The 17,357-nt window shown below is 46.1% G+C and overlaps 1 pseudogene; it reads right to left on the reverse strand.

Moving 5' to 3' along the window:
• Positions 1-12,637: 12,637 nt before the first annotated feature.
• LOC126950959 (39S ribosomal protein L20, mitochondrial-like) lies at positions 12,638-14,303 on the reverse strand (annotated as a pseudogene).
• Between the last annotated feature and the right edge of the window lie 3,054 nt (positions 14,304-17,357).

Genomic DNA, 17,357 nt, shown 5'->3' on the forward strand with positions numbered 1-17,357 from the left:
AGGGAGGCTGAGGCAGGAGAATGGCGTAAACCCGGGAGGCAGAGCTTGCAGTGAGCTGAGATCTGGCCACTGCACTCCAGCCTGGGCGGCAGAGCGAGACTCCATCTCAAAAAAAAAAAAAAAAAAAAAAAAAAAAAAAGATTCTGAGCAACAATAATTAAATCTAAATAAAGGCAAACATTTAAGAGGGGGGAATTAATGGGAGGAGGCTAGGAGGTAAAGAACGTTAGTGGACCAGGTTGCAACAATTTACCATATTTCATCTAAATGCAGAACAGGGTTTTACAAGAACACTGGGCAGGGCGCGGTGGCTCACTCCTGTAATCCATGCACTTTGGGAAGCAGAGGCGGGCAGATCACTTGAGGTCAAGAGTTCCAGACCAGCCTGGCCAATGTGGTGAAACCCGGTCTCTACAAAAATACAAAAATTAGCCAGGCATGGTGGAGTGTGCTTGTGGTCCCAGCTACTCAGGAGGCTGAGGTGGGAGGATTACCTGAGCTCGGGGAAGTCAAGGCTGCAGTAAGACATGATCACGCCACTGCAGCCCAGCCTGGGCCACAAAGTGAGACGCTGTTATTTTTCTCAAATATATATATATAATTCTTTTTAAAAAGAGAAGAAAACTAAAGAACACTGGGCAACCGGGTGCAGAAGGAGTGTTTTCATTGTGTTTGTTTTTTGAGACAGAGTCTTGCTCTGTTGCCCAGGCTGGAGTACAGTGGCATGATCACTGCTCACTGCAACCTTGACTTCCCAGGTTCAAATGATCCTCCCACCTTAGCCTCCCAAGTAGCTAGGACTACAGGTGTGCACCACCACGCCTGGCTTAGTGTGAATGTTTTTAAACAAGTGTCTTCTAGGTAGCTGGTGGCAATGCAATGAAAAAGTTGCATAAGGTGCATCATGTGCCATAAAAATATTCACCCAGGCCGGGTGTGGTGATACATGCCTGTGGTCCCAGCTACCCAGGAGGCTGAGGTGGGAGGACTGTTTGAGCGGAGGAGTTGCAGGCTGTAGTGAGCCATGATCATGCCACTGCACTCCAGCCTGGGCAACAGAGCAAGACCCTAAGATCCTATCTCAAAAAAAGCACAACGAAAATGAAAGTTCACCTTTTGTCCCAGTAATTCTGCTTGTGTCTATACTATAGAAGTATTTTGAAATGGGAATGAAGATGTATTTAACCAGAGAGCGCTGCTTACACTGTTGAAAAACTACGTCCAAAAATATGGCAATTAGTAAATAAATGATGGTAGAATAGTATGCAGCTAATAAAAATATGTTTACAGAGTTTTGAACAGCATGGGGAAAAACGTGACACAATGTGAAAAGAACGAAACTGTATGCCTAGGATGTGAACTATATTCAAAGGCTACAAATACAGCAGAAGGACCTGCTGAGTGCTGACATTACTGAAGATTTGGAGGGGCTTTAAAACTTGTTTTCTAAATTTTCAACAATGAATGTATTCCTTTTTATTATGGTAAAAGGTACATAACATAAAATTTACCATTTTAACCATTTTCAAATGTACAATTCAGTGGCAGTAAGTCCACTCACATCGTTGTGCATCTCCAATCCCCCCATCTCCAGAACTTTTTCATCATCCCAAACCAAAACTCCGTACCCGTGAAACAGTAACTCCTCATTCCCCACCCCCTGCCATTGGTAACCACCATCCCGCTTTCTGTATCTACGCATTTGACCATTCCAGGCACCTCACAGAAGTAAAATCATTTGGTCTTTTCTGGAGCATACATTAATTTATAATCCTCCCTCAAATCCTGCAAATCAGGCATTATCCTCAGTTTACTAAGAAACGAGTTCGCAGAGGTTAAGTAACCGGTACAAAGAAGCAGGACTTGAGTTCCTGTCAGGTACCTGGGCTGTAGAAAGTGAATGCCATGGCCTGGCGCCATGACTCACCCCTATAATCCCAGCACTTTGGAAGTCCAAGGCAGGTGGATCGTGAGGTCAGGAGTTCAAGACCAGCCTGGCCAACACAGTGAAACCCCGTCTCTACTAAAAATAAAAAAATTACCCGCGTGTGGTGGCACACACCTGTATTCCCAGCTACTCGGAGGATCGCTTGAACCCGGGAGGTGGAGGTTGCAGTGAGCTGAGACTGCACCATTGCCCTCCAGCCTGGGCGACAGAGTGAGACTCCATCTCAAAAAAAAAAAAAAAAAAAAAAAAAAGAGAAAAGAAAAAGAAAAAAATGAAAGTGAGCACCACTAAAAATAAATTTGAGGGGCTGGGCTTGTGTCACGCCAGTAATCCCAGCACTTTGGGAGGCTGAGGCAGGTGGATCACATTAGGTCAGGAGTTTGAGACCAGCCCAGGCCAACATGGTGAAACCCAATCACTACTAAAAAAAAAAATACAAAAAATTAGCCGGGCGTGGTGGTGGGCACTTGTAATCCTAGCTACTCCGGAGGCTGAGGCAGGAGAATTGCTCGAACCCAGGAGGTGGAAGTTGCAGTGAGCCAAGATTGCGCCACCATACACCAGCCCAAATGACAGAGTGAGACTCGGTCTCAGAAAAATAAATATAAAATAAAATAAAAATAAATTTAAAGAGCAAAAAGACCAAACTCAGCACCTGCAGACAGTAGACACTCTATTTTCTCTTATTTTTTTTTTTTTCTTCGGCCAAGTACGATATAAGACCACCATGGCCAAAGCTGGGACAATTTGAGCAACAAAATAAAGTAGTATCTGTTTATAATGCGAGGTATAAAATAAATATTCTTGAGATTATGTTGATATCAGTAAATATTGAATAAATGAAAATATGGGGAGAATAGACAAATTTCCTTAGTAGAAGAATTCCAAATAATTTATGTGGATAATCTGTCCTCGGGGAGGTAGAATGTAGCTACATAAACCATAATTAAAATCCATAACTATGCATGTTTTTGTTGAAAATGTATTTAAGGAAAAATAAATTTACTGGTAATGTAAAAAGAGGGTTTTTTGTTTGTTTGTTTTTTAGTTTTTCTTTCTGCAGGTGGAGGAATTAAAATACAGTGAATGAAATAAAATTGCCATTGAGGTAGTTGGGAATTCAAAGACCTTTTGTGTTACCAGGTATTTTCAAGTATTTCTTAAACTTTATTTGGGTCCATGGAAGACCTTTATGATACAGGAAGTAAGTTAGGGAAGGGGCAGAAATCTAAAGAAACTTAATTAGGCCCCTGGCTTATAAACTGGGAAAAACTGCTGAAGGTCAGTGTGTGAAACCCTCCCTTCCCAAGAGTTAAATAAAATGGAGATTCTATTTCTTTCCCTGCTGTCTTTAATTAAAAATTCTTCTTCATATGCTGACTCTCCATTGTTGCCTGGAAACAAAAAGTAAAGATGTCAGCCCTGAAGTTTTCCGGTCTGCCTAGGAGGAGGATCCTGAAACTCAGAACATCTAAGAGGTCAGAATATTTTTACATAAACAGTGCTGAAGACAAGCAGGGAAATGGTAATTTCCTTTTCTTCTGTTTAGTCAGACCGTATTTCCTGCTATCTGCTCCTAAGTGTTCTGCAACTCTCAAAGCTCTTTTAGAAGCTATAAGAGGTTGTTATTGCTTTTGATGTTATTTTCTAAAATATTTAAGACCAAAAAAGGATATTTGTATATTTGTTCCGTGGAAATAAGAGATATATTTGTTTTGGGATTTTTTTTTTAAGTTTTTTGTTTGTTTGTTTTGTTTTGTTTTGTTTGAGATGGAGTCTCATTCTGTCACTCAGGCGGGAGTGCAGGGGCACGATCTCGGCTCACGGCAACCTCTGCCTCCCGGGTTCAAGCAATTCTTGTGCCTCAGCCTCCCGAGTAGCTGGGATTACAGGGGTGTGCCACCACACCCAGTTAATTTTTGTATTTTTAGTAGAGATGGGGTTTCATTATGTTAGCTAGGCTGGTCTCGAACTCCTGACCTCAAGGGATCCGCCCAACTCACCAGACACCAAAACTGCCATGCCAGTGCCTTGACCTTGGGCTTCCCAGCCTCCAGAACTATATGAAATCCATTTCCATTTTTTATCAATTACCTAGTCTCTGGCATTGTATTATAGCAGCACAAAACAGACCAACACAGGGTGGGACCTAAATCCAACGACAAGTGTCCTTATAAGAGAAAGGCAGAAGGAGATTCGAAACACAGAGACACACGGAGAAGAAAGCCGTGAGAAGACAGAGGCAGAGACTGGAGTGAAGCCTCTAGAAGCCAAGGCACACAAGGCCTGCTGGCAACACCAGATGCAAGGAGAGGGACAGGGGCATGGGACTGATTCTCCCCAAGAGCCTCTGCAAGGAAACAACGCTGCAGGCACCTGGGTTTCAGACTTTGGCCCCAGAGCTGTGAGACAGGACACTGCTGTTGTTGTAAGCCACCCAGTGTGTGGTCAATTTTTTTTTTTTTTTTTTTTTTTTTTTTGAGCTGGAGTTTCACTCTGTTGCCCAGACTGGTGTGCAGTGCTGTGGTCTCAGCTCACTGCAACCTCCGTCTCCCGGTTCAAGCGATTCTCCTGCCTCAGCCTCTTGAGTAGCTGGGACTGCAGGTGTGCACCACCACACCTGGCTATTTTTGTCTTTTCAGTAGAGACAGGGTTTCACCATGTTGCCCAGGTTGGTCTCAAATTCCTGGCCTCAAGTGATCCACCCACCTCGGCCTCCCAAAATGCAGGGATTACAGGTGTGAGCCATCGCGCCCAGCCTGGTCCCTGAGTTTGTCAGTGTAATGAAATTCACTCTTCTAATTGTGTCTATAAGAAAACAGAAGTAACTCCTATTCGTTACATATTGCCTGGGCACATATAGTGCCATGTGGGGAAAAAAAAAAAAAATGGACGAAGCAAATCAGGGAAGCCAGACCTGCAGATTTCAGAGCTAGAAGAGAACTTCAATCTCATTCCTGGTTCATCTCTTCATTTTGCAGACAAGATAATGGAAGCTCAGGCGGGGACATGTCTACTGCACGAATAATAGCTAATATAGTAACTATAACTTTAACATTTATAGAGCATGTACTGTGTGCCAGGGACTGTGGTTTATGGATGTGAATTTACTCAGTCCTGACAATAAGCATGTAAGGCAGACAGTAGGTTATCCATATTTTTGAGGTGAGGAAACCGAGTCATAGAGAAGCTCAATCATTACTTCAAAGTCACCCCGAAGATCGGGGTGTGATGCGAAGCCAGCCAGGCTTACTGCAGAGTCTGGGACTTAGCAAGTGTGCTCTGCAGAAGACCAGACTCGTTCTGTGAGCTGTCAGGATTGATCTCGCATCACAGGTACACTGGCTTTCTGGGGGAAAGATATGAAAGAGAAATTGTAGATGGCCGACCAACCTAAGTATTCATAGACTGAGCAGCAGAGGCCATGGAGAAGGTGGCAAACACATGGTTAAAAAAATCATCCTTAGCCGGGCACGGTGGCTCAAGCCTGTAATCCCAGCACTTTGGGAGGCCGAGACGGGTGGATCACGAGGTCAGGAGATAGAGACCATCCTGGCTAACACGGTGAAACCCCGTCTCTACTAAAAAATACAAAAAGCTAGCCGGGTGTGGTGGCGGGTGCCTGTAGTCCCAGCTACTCGGGAGGCTGAGGCAGGAGAATGGCGTAAACCCAGGAGGCGGAGCTTGCAGTGAGCTGAGATCCGGCCACTGCACTCCAGCCTGGGCGACAGAGCGAGACTCCACCTGTCTCAAAAAAAAAAAAAAAAAAAAAATCCTGGCTGAGTGTGATGGCTCACGCCTGCAATCCCAGCACTTTGGAAGGCCAAGGCGGGTGGATCATGAGGTCAGGAGACTGAGACCATCCTGGCCAATAGGGTGAAACTCTGTCTCTACCAAAAATACAAAAATTAGCCAGGCGTGGTGGTGCACACCTGTAATCCCAGCTACTCAGGAGGCTGAGGCAGGAGAATCGCTTGAACCCGGGAGGTGGAGGTTGCAGTGAGCCAAGATCGTGCCACTGCACTACTCTAGCCTGGGCAACAGAGCAAGACTCAGTCTCAAAACAAAACAAAACAAAAAACAGTCATCTCTCAATTCATAGAGAGGCTGTGAGAAAGATGTGGAACTCATTTTTTTCTTTTCTTTTCTTTTTTTTTTTTTTGAGACAGGTCTCACTCTGTCACCCAGGCTAGAGTGCAGCGGCGTGATCATGGCTTACTGCAGCCTCGACCTCCTTGGCTCAAGTGATCCTCCCACCTCAGCCTCGCAAGTAGCTGAGACTACAGGTATGTACCATCATGCCTACTTTTTAAATTTTCTGTAGAGATAGGGTCTCACTATATTGCCTGAGCTGGTCTCAAACTCCCAAACTCAATTGATCCTCCCGCCTCAGCTTCCCAAAGTACTGGGATTACAGGTATGAGCCACCATGCTCCCAGCCTGGAACTCATTTTGACCAATCCTGAATGAAAACTATTCAGGCTCTGGGTCACACTGAAACTCAGCTTCTGTTCTGATGAGTTGGAATTCAGACCCATCCAGTTTCCTCTGCCTCTCCGGGTTCTATTGTGTTGAACACTATAGATAGTGTTTTCCTATCTATATTTTGTTCCGCGGCTAGAGAAACATGAAGAATGTGAGGAAGAAAAAGCTGGGCATTTTTGGCTGGTATACTGGGCATCTATGGCTCCTAGAAATGTACAGGAATTCTTTTCTAACGTTTGAAATAAACATGAGTAAATATGCCTAGCCCACTGCCCATTTTCTGTGAGTAAATAACTTTGTTCATTTCTAGCCGTGGCCTATTTCACCCTTGGCTATGTACTGAGAGAACAATGTTGAGTACGTAACAGGCAATAAGTGCATTTTATATTCTTTATTTTATTTTATCGTTTTTATTTATTTTATTTTATTTTTCAAGACAGAGTCTTGCTCTGTTACCCAGAATGGAGTGCAGTGGCATGATTTCTGCTCACTGCAACGTCTGCCTCCTGGGTTCAAGTGATTCTCATGCCTTAACCTCCTGAGTAGCTGGGATTACAGGTGTGCATCACCACATCGGCTAATTTTTGTAATTTTAGTAGGGATGGGGTTTTACCTTATTGCCCAGGCTGGTCTCAAACTCCTAACCTCAAGAGATCCTCCCGCCTTGGCCTCCCAAGGTGCTGGGATTACAGGCATGAGTCACCTCGCCTGGGCAATAAATGCCTTTTAAATAAAAAAATTGTATTTTTAAAAAGTATTCATCTGGGCCGGGCGCGGTGGCTCAAGCCTGTAATCCCAGCACTTTGGGAGGCCGAGACGGGCGGATCAGGAGGTCAGGAGATCGAGACCATCCTGGCTAACACGGTGAAACCCCGTCTCTACTAAAAAAAATACAAAAAACTAGCCGGGCGAGGTGGCGGCGCCTGTAGTCCCAGCTACTCTGGAGGCTGAGGCAGGAGAATGGCATGAACCCGGGAGGCGGAGCTTACAGTGAGCTGAGATCCGGACACTGCACTCCAGCCTGGGCGACAGAGCAAGACTCTGTCTCAAAAAAAAAAAAAAAAAAGTATTCATCTAACTTCCCAAGTAGAGTGGAAATCTGTTTTTTACTTTGTATTCCTAGAACCCAGAACAATCTCTGCCTATTACTGTGGCTGTTAGTTCGGCTATACCTGGGAGGCTGGAAAGTCTGAGATCAAGGTACCAGCAGATTCCATAGCCTGCTTTCCGGTTCACAGATGGTGCCTTCTCACTGTGTCCTCACGGGGTGGAAGGGCAGGCCCTGGGGCCTCTTTCAAAAGGGCACTAATTCCATTTATGAGGGCTCTACCCTCATGACCTAATCACCTCCCCAAAGCCCCACATCCTAATACCATCACATTGAGATTAGGCTTCAACAAATGAATTTCAGGGGAACACACATTTAATCTTGTCTTAGTCTGTTTTCTGTGGCTGTAACAGAATATCTAATGTTGGGTCATTTTATTTATTTATTTATTTATTTATATTTATTTATTTTTTTGAGACGGAGTCTCGCTCTGTCGCCCAGACTGGAGTGCAGTGGCCGGATCTCAGCTCACTGCAAGCTCCGCCTCCAGGGTTTACACCATTCTCCTGCCTCAGCCTTCCGAGTAGCTGGGACTACAGGCGCCCGCCACCTCGCCCGGCTAGTTTTTTTGTATTTTTTAGTAGAGATGGGGTTTCACCATGTTAGCCAGGATGGTCTCGATCTCCTGACCTCGTGATCCACCCGTCTCGGCCTCCCAAAGTGCTGGGATTACAGGCTTGAGCCACCGCGCCTGGCCGGGTCATTTATTTTGTTAAAAATATTTCTTTTTTCCTTTTTTTTGAGACAGTCTTGCTCTGTCTCCCAGGCTGGAGTGCAGCGGTGTGATCTCAGCTCACTGCAACCTCTGCCTCTTGGATTCAAGCAATTCTTGTGCCTCAGTCTCCTGAGCAGCTGGAATTATAGGTTCCCACCATCATGCCTGGCTAATTTTTTTTTTTTTTTTTTTTAAGTAGAGATGGGATTTCACCATGTTGGCCAGGCTGGTCTTGAACTCTTGACTTCAAGTGATCCATGCACCTCAGACTCCCAAAATGCTGGGATTACAGGTGTGAGCTCCTGTGCCTGGCCCTAGAAAATTATTTCTTGCGGATTTAGAGGCTGGGAGGTCCAAGAGCCTCTGGTGAGGGCCTTCTTGCTACATAACATGACAGAGAGCATCACATGGTCAGAAAGCAAGAGCATGGCCATTCAGGTTTCTTCTTTTCTTTCTTTACTTTTTTGGAGATAGGGTCTCACTCTGTTGCCCAGGCTGGAGTGCAGTAGCATGATCGTAACTCACTACAAGCTCAACCTGCTGGGCTCAAGGAATCCTTCCACCTCAGCCTCCCAAGTAGCTGGGACTACAGGCACACACCACAACATCTGGCTAATTTTAAAAAGTTATTTGTAGAGGTGGGGTCTCACCATATTGTCCAGGCTGGTAGGCTGGTCTTGACCTTCTGGGTTCAAGCAATTCTCCTGCCTCAGTCTCAAAAAGTGCTGGGATTACAGATGTGAGCCACTGTACCCAGATTCTTCCTTTTCTTATAAAGCCACCAGTTCCATCATAGGGGCTGCACCCTAACGAGCTTTTTTCTTTCTTTTTTTGAGGCAGAGTCTTGCTCTGTCACCCAGGCTAGAGTGCAGTGTTGTGATCTTGGCTCACTGCCACCTCTGCCCCCCAAGGTTCAAGAGATTCTCCTGCCTCAGCCTCCCGAGTAGCTGGGACTATAGGCATGCACCACCACGCCTGGCAAATTTTTTGTATTTTTAGTAGAGAAGGGGTTTCACCATGTTGGCCAGGCTGGGCTCCAACTCCTGAACTCAGGTGATCCACCCACCTCGGCCTCCCAAAGTAGTGGGATTACAGGCGTGAGCCACTGTGCCTGGCCACTTTTTTTTTTAGACAGGGTCTCGCTGTGTCATCCAGAGCAGTGTAGTGGTGTGATCATGGCTTACTGCAACCTTGACCTCTGGGGCTCAAGTGATTCTCCCACCTCAGCCTCCCAAGTAGCTGGGGACTACAAATGCATGCCACCATGCCCAGCCAGTTTTTAAATTTTTTGTAGAGACTGGATATCGTTATGTTGTCCAGGCCGGTTTCAAATTCCTAGGCTCAAGTGATCCTCCTGCCTCAGCCTCCCAAAGTGCTGGGATTATAGGTGTAAGCCACTGTGCCTAGCTTAATGAATTTATTTAATCCTAATTACCCCTCAAAGACCCCATCTCCAAATACCATCAACATATGAATATAAGAATTAAGGCCTGGCATGGTGGCTTATGCCTGTAATCCCAGTACTTTGGGAGGCCGAGGTGGGTGAATCACCTGAGGTTAGGAGTTTGAGACCAGCCTGCCCAACATGGTGAAATCCAGTCTCTACAAAACTACAAAAAATTAGCTGGGCGTGGTGGCGGGTGCCTGTAATCCCAGCTACTCGGGAGGTTGAGGCAGGAGAATCGCTTGAACTCAGGAGGCAGAGGCTGCAGTGAGCCGAGAACGTACCACTGCACTCCAGCCTGGGCAACAAGAGTGAAACTCTGTCACAAAAAAAAAAAAAAAGAAGAGAATTAAGTTTCCAAATTTGGGGGAGACATTCAAACCACAGTGAGTACATAGCACCCTCCCTTTCAGGATAAGAGCTAAACATCCAACACCTCACTTTTGCTCACATCCTATTATGAACTTGTCACAAGGCCACACTGAATAGCGAGGGAGGCTGGGAAGTATGGTGGTTATTCTGGAGTACACTGCACCCAGCTGAAAATTCTATATTTAGGTGTTTGTTTTAGAAAGAGTCTCACTCTGTTGCCCAGGCTGGAGTGTAGTGGTGCCATCTTGGCTCACTGTGGCGGGCACCTGTAGTCCCAGCTACTTGGGAGGCTCGGCGTGAACCCGGGAGGCGGAGCTTGCAGTGAGCGGAGATCGTGCCACTGCACTCCAACCTGGGCGACAGAGCAAGACTCTGTCTCAAAAAAAAAAAAAAAAAATAGACCGGGGGCATGGATGGATGTTTTTATGAGTATAAGTCAGAATATTTACCATAGACAGAGCCAAAGGTTTTCACCAAACTGAACAGAAAGTAGCATTAGATTTGGTAAGCTATCGGGTGGGGGGTGGGGTGACTCACTCCTGGAATCCCAGCACTTTGGGAGGCTGAGGTGGGCGGATCACCTGAGGTCGGGGGTTTGAGACCAGCCTGACCAACGTGGAGAAACCCATCTCTACTAAAAATACAAAATTAGCTGTGTGTGGTGGTGCACACTTGTAATCCCAACTACTTGTGAGGCTGAGATAGGAGAATTGCTTGAACTCGGGAGGCAGAGGTTGCCTTGAACCGAGATTGCGCCATTGCACTCCAACCTGGGCAACGAGAGTGAAACTCCATCTCCAAAAAAAAAAAAAAAAAAAAAGAAATTGGTAAGTTTAGCAAACAACTCTAAAATGGTGTGCCTAAGCATAAGGACATAGAAGAGAAAATCAAACTAGCCAGTCTATTGTCTGGGAAGCTGAAATATACATTATGATGTCCTTGTAAATTCCAAATCCAGGTCAATATAAAGGTCTAAAATGTAAGCAGCCTTCACAATATTTTATATGCCAAAAGCAAGTAGACACACCTATGTGACAAAAATTTCTTCTGTGACCCATTTATTTCAAGCAGCATGCATTTGATATGTAAGAAGTTCAGCTGTTTTTGTTTTTGTTTTTGTTTTGAGATGGAGTATTGCTCTGTTGCCCAGACTGGAGCGCAGTGGTGCAATCTCGGCTCACTGCAACCTCCACCTTCCTGGTTCAAGTGATTCTCCTGCCTCTGCTTCCTGAGTAGCTGGGATTACAGGCGTGCGCCACCACACCTGGCTAATTTTTGTATTTTTAGTAGAGACCGGGTTTCACTATGTTGGCCAGGCTGGCTTGAATCCTTGACCTCAAGTAATCCACTCACCTTGACCCCCCAAAGTGCTGGGATTACAGGTGTGAGCCACCGCGCCTGGCCAGCTGGTCTTTTTTGGTGTGTAGATTTTTCTTGAAAACCTCTATTTCCAGCTCACTGCCATCATTGTTCCTTGCCTCATCATTTCACACCTGAATAGGACCACAGCCTTCCCATTTGGGTCTCTCCTCCTTCTGATCTAGACTATACACTCCCTTCGGATGATTCTTCCTGACGCTACTTCCTGGCTCAAAACATCCAATGATTCCCAAATCAACTCTTAACCTCTTAGTTTAGCATTCTAGGATTTCCATAGTCGCTTGTTAATCAGTAAATCCAAAGTGCTCCTCATTATAGGAAATCTGTTCTCTGGACATTCTCCTTACTTTTCATTTCATTTTATTAGTAGATCACGTGTTAACATGGTTCAAAAATAGAACAGCATAAAAAGTGATATGTGAAAAGTCCCCTTCCCTGCTGCCACCATTCCATTCCCCCATGTCCCCTCACTCTTAAAAGCTTCTAGTGCATGCTGTAGGGTCCTTTATGCAAATATACGTAAATACAGTTAGATTTTCTTTTTCTTTTTGTAGTGATGGGGGTCTTACTATGTTGCCCAGGCTGGACTAGAACTCTTGGGCTCAAGCGATCCTCCTGCCTTGGCCTCCCAAGCGGCTGAGACTATATGGGAACATGCTACCACACCTGGCTAAATAGAATTACTTCCTTTTTTTTTTTTTTTCCTGGAGACAAAGTTTCATTCTTGTTGCCCAGGCTGGAATGTAGTGGCATGAGATTTCAGCTCACTGCAACCTCCGCCTCCCAGGTTCAAGCGATCCTCCTGTCTCAGCCTCCTGAGTAGCTGGGATTACAGGCGTGCACCACCACACTTGTCTAATTTTTGTAGTTTTAGTAGAGACGGGTTTCACCACATTGGCCAATCTGGTCTTGAACTCCTGACCTCAGATGATCTGCCTGCCTTGGCTTCCCAAAGTGCTGGGATTACAGGTGTGAGCCACCCCACCTGGCCGAAATACAGTTATATTATTTTCTTATCAGCCTCCCTGCCTTTTACACAAAAGGCAGGTTACTGTATTCCAGATATTTCTATTTCTCTATTAGTATACAAAGAGCTCCCTTACTCTTTTTCTTTCTTGCTTCCTCCCAATTTTTTTTTTTTTTTGAACAATGTTTGAGTTTCATTCACATGAAACACGGAAGTCATCTGTGAGGCTCTGTCCCAGAGAGAAGGGGCCTTCCCTCATGCCTGTTACTGGAATTGTGGATAAACACAAGTACAAATCAAATAAATTGCAAATTACTCTGTGTCTTTTCGTAATCAATACAGCAACGGTCCTCAGTGGTACTGCACCATTCTGGAAAAAAATGCCTTCGGGCTCCTTCCCATCCCCTAAGGCAGCAGCAAATTCTTCCTGTCGCCTCCTATTGGCCAAGGCAGCCAAAGATTTAAAAGTCTTTGGTTCGTAGATGGCCAGATCCGCTATGATTTTCCTGTGGCGCTCCACCTGGCACTTAATTAAATTGCCAGTGAACGCTGGATACGTCGGGCCGTGTGACTGGGTAGCAGCTGTAATTCGATTAATCCAGAGGGTCCTCGTGATCCTCTTCTTCAGGTTTCGGGCTTTGGTGCATTTCACAAAGGCTCGAGTCCCGGCTCTGACCGCCAACCTGTAGCAGCAATTTCCCCCTCACCCACTCCTCCGCCGGAAGTGCTTGGCGTGCTTCAGCACCTCCTGAACCCGCCAGTAGCTGTAGGTGACGCGATTTCGCAGCGGTGAGGAAGACCAAGACGCCCCCGGGCCACCGTCCCGGATCCGCAACAATGCACGCGCTGCGCCGCCGCAGTCTTACCGGGCGTCGCTTCCTCTCAGTTTTTAAGAGCTGCACGGTCTTTTTTTTTTTTGAGACGCAGTCTCGCTCTGTCGCCCAGGCTGGAGTGCAGTGGCGCGATCTCGGCTCACCGCAACCTCCGCCTCCCGGGTTCAAGCGATTCTCCTGCCTCAGTCTCCCGCGTAGCTGGGATTGCAGGCGCGCACCACCAGCCTGCCTAATTTTTTGTGTTTTTAGTAGAGATGGGGGTTTCACCATGTTGGTCAGGCTGGTCTCGAACTCCTGACCTTGTGATTCACCCGCCTTGGCCTCCCAAAGTGCTTGGATTACAGGCGTGAGCCATCATGGCCGGCCAAGCTGCACAGTCTTCCAGTGAATGGAGTACAAGTACTTATTTGCCTTCCATACCTATTGGATGTGTAGTGGTTTCCAACCTTCTGTTATTGCAAACAACGCCTCAGTGAATAACCTTGTACACACATACACCATTTTGCACACAGATGACCGTATCTGCAGGGCAAGTTCCCAGAAGGTATGCTGTAGGTTTTCACCACTGTGCGGCGTCCCTTTTGTTTTGGTACCACCTATGGGCCTAGGTTTCCTTACCAGGGGCCTGGTAAGCTTCCTTGGTCCCTTAAAGAGATTTAGACCACAGGACAGTTGAGTAACTGGTACGTTGTACCCATAACTCACAGGGTGTGACAAACACAGCTTTATCTTCTATCATCTCTAAAATGTATCCAGTAGAGAGTATCTTCACTTGCCCCCATGAAAACGCTAATAGGGCTGAATTAGACTCCCAGGGCCTCTGCAACAAAGTACTACAAATAGGGTGGCTTAAAATAACAGAATGTTGTCTCACAATTCTCCAGCCTAGAAGTTCAAAATCAAGGTGGCAGCAGGGCGTGCTCCCTCTGAAACCTGTGGGGGATCCTTCCTCAGGTCTTCCTCGCTTTTTCCTCACTTCGGTGGTTTGCAGCATCAGGCTATCCGCTGCCTTTGTCGTCACGTGGCATTCTCCCAGTGTCTCTGTCGCCATATATCCATTTGATTATAAAGATGCCAGGCATATTAGGTGAGTGTGACCTCATCTTAACTAATTATATCTGCAACGATCTTGTTTCCAAAGGAGGTCATATTCTCAGGTATTCGAGCCTTTAGGACTTTAACATAGCTTTTTCAGGAGGGTACAATTGAACTCATAACACAGACCCAAAACTTTTCTGCTCATGTTAGGTTGGGGACAATCTTAAAGTCACTTTATTTGTTTGTTTGTTTTGAGATGAGTCTTGCTCCATGGCCCAGGCTGGAGTGCAGTGGTGAAATCTTGCTCACTGCAACCTCCACCTCCTGGGCTCAAGTGATTCTCCTGTCTCAGCCTCCTGAGTAGCTGGGATTACAGGCGCACGTCCCCATGCCCGGCTAATTTTTGTATTTTTAGTAGAGATGGGGGTTCGCTGTGTTGGCCAGGATGGTCTCAATCTCCCGATCTTAGGTGATCTGCCCGCCTGAGCCTCTCAAAGGGCAGGGATTACAGGTGTGAGCCATTTGCGCCCGGCCAAGATCACTTTAAATCACAAACTTCTTCTCAATTCAGAAACTGGTGTATCCAGTCCTAGATATTTATCAGTCCTTCAAGCTTCATTCCAAGTCCAGCCAGCTGTGGTCAGGGCTGGGGCTGCCTGTCTGCAGGAAGGGGAGTGTTTGAAGGTTTCTGCTCCCTTTGCGGACCCCCTTGGTGCCAGGGGAGGGGGAGTGGAGGTGCGAGAAGGATGGGATGGATCTGATCTGGCTGGGAAGCTCTCTATTCTCAGGGCCTGCTATGGCTATTCCTTTCTTCTCACCAGGATTTCTGGAAATTTCCACTCTGGATCTCCTAATTCCAGTGAATGTCACTCAATTTACGCCCTTTCTCCCTCTGCCGTTTAAAGAAGGTGGATCTGGCCGGGCGCGGTGGCTCACGCCTGTAATCCCAGCACTTTGGGAGGCCGAGGCGGGCAGATCACAAGGTCAGGAGATCGAGACCACGGTGAAACCCCGTCTCTACTAAAAATACAAAAAATTAGCCGGGCGCGGTTGTGGGCGCCTGTAGTCCCAGCTACTCGGGAGGCTGAGGCAGGAGAATGGCGTGAACCCGGGAGGCGGAGCTTGCAGTGAGCCGAGATCGCGCCACTGCACTCCAGCCTGGGCAACAGAGCGAGACTCTGTCTCAAAAAAAAAAAAAAATAAATAAAGAAGGTGGATCCCCAAAATTGAAGGGCTTTTAAATCTTTGTAATTGTTTTTCCTTTTATTTTCAGAGGGAGTCTTGCCATGTTGCTTAGGCTGGTCTTGAACTCCTGGGCTCAAGCTATCCTCCCACCACAGCCTCCCGAATAACTGATTATAGGCATGCATCACCACATCTGGCTTATTTCTAGTTTACTTGTTTATTTATTTATGATTCTTGTCTTTTCTGAGACAGGGTCTTGCTTTGTTGCCCAGGCAGGAGTGCAGTGGCGTCATCACGACTCACTGCAGCCTTGACCTCCTAGGCTCGAGAGATCCTCCTCACTCAGCCTCCCGCGTAGCTGGGACTACAGGCGCACACTGCCATGCCTGGCTATTTTTTTTTTTTTTTTTTTTTTTTAAGAGATGGGGTCTCGCTGTGTTACCTAGGCTGGTCCTGAAACTCTTGGGCCCAAGTGATCCTCCTACCTTGGCCTCCCAAAGTGCTGGGATTACAGGTGTGCCCACGACACTGAGCCCAAATTTTTTTTTAAAGCATTATTTTTAGAGTAGTTTTAGATTTACAGATAATTTGCAAGATAGTGCAGAGAGTTCCCATAAACCAGTTTCCTCATATTTGTATCTTTCATTAGTATGGCACACTTGTTAACAATTAATACACCAACACTGGTACATTATATTATTGATATTATTGGTATATTATTTAAATTTCCTCCATTTTCTCCCAATGTCCTTTTTCTGTTCCAGGATCCCATTGAGCACACCACTTATATTTAACCATCATGTCTCCTTAGATGACTCTTGGCTGGGGCAGTTCCTCACACTCTCTTTGGTTTTGGTGACCTTGCCAACCTCCATAACAAACAGAGAGGTTCTCTAAAAGAAAATGATACTTGGGAACAGGGCGTTGCAATGGGACCATGTGGGCCATATTAAGCTATGTGTGTATTCAGGGAGGTAAAGGAAGACAAAGGTTTTTAAAGAAAAAATGAGGAGGACTACATATTGTTTTTGATCATTAGCCTCAGCAACAAGTATCCATCAGGGTGATACCAGTCTGAGGGTGGACAGGCTATTGCTGGGCAGATGTCCTGGCAGGAGTCTTCTTTTGGGAAGGCTGACATGGCCTCTGTGGACGGTGTTGGTCTTTCACGAGCATTTGTGACATCAGGCATTTAGGAAGGATCCTCTTCGTGGCTTTCCCCAGCTCTATTTGTCATTTTTTCCCCTCTCTCTCTTTTAACACAAATGACTCCACCATTTTGATTCTGACAACATTCACAACCTTGGCTGCGTTTAGGTTGGCTCCCTATTGCCCCTCTGCTGGGATTTGTCTGATGTTTTTCTCACGATTAGACTGGGTTATTGGTTTAGGGAGTTTGGTGTAAAAAATCCATTTGGTCTTTGTCCCCAGTTCCTGACACAGCACTCCTAAACCTCTTGGAATTTCCTAGGCGATAGGAGTGTTTTTGTTATTCATGAGTTCCTTAATCAAATCACAGTTTATGCTAATGATGTGGCTATTTGTGGGCTCTAGGATGGATTCAGGGTGGGGCTGGTGCAACACACCATGTGATCAGAGGGTTGTAGCTTTCAGTCCCAACATATCCCTACTCCCCTTGCGGGAAGGGAAAGGGCCTGGAGGTTGAATTCAATCACCAATGGCCAATGACATAATGAAACCTGGATACAAATCCCTTAAACAGGGTGCAGAGAGCTTCCAGGCAGGTGGGCACACAGAGGTGCTGTGAGGGCTGCACTCCCGCCCTTCAACCCCCGTGCCGCGCATCTCTTCCACCTGGCTGTTCCCGAGTTGTGTCCTTTACAATAATCTTCTAACAGTAAAGTGTCTCCCTGAGTTCTGT

Source organism: Macaca thibetana, chromosome 3, assembly GCF_024542745.1.
Source record: "Macaca thibetana thibetana isolate TM-01 chromosome 3, ASM2454274v1, whole genome shotgun sequence".
NCBI classification, from domain to species: Eukaryota; Metazoa; Chordata; class Mammalia; order Primates; family Cercopithecidae; genus Macaca; species Macaca thibetana.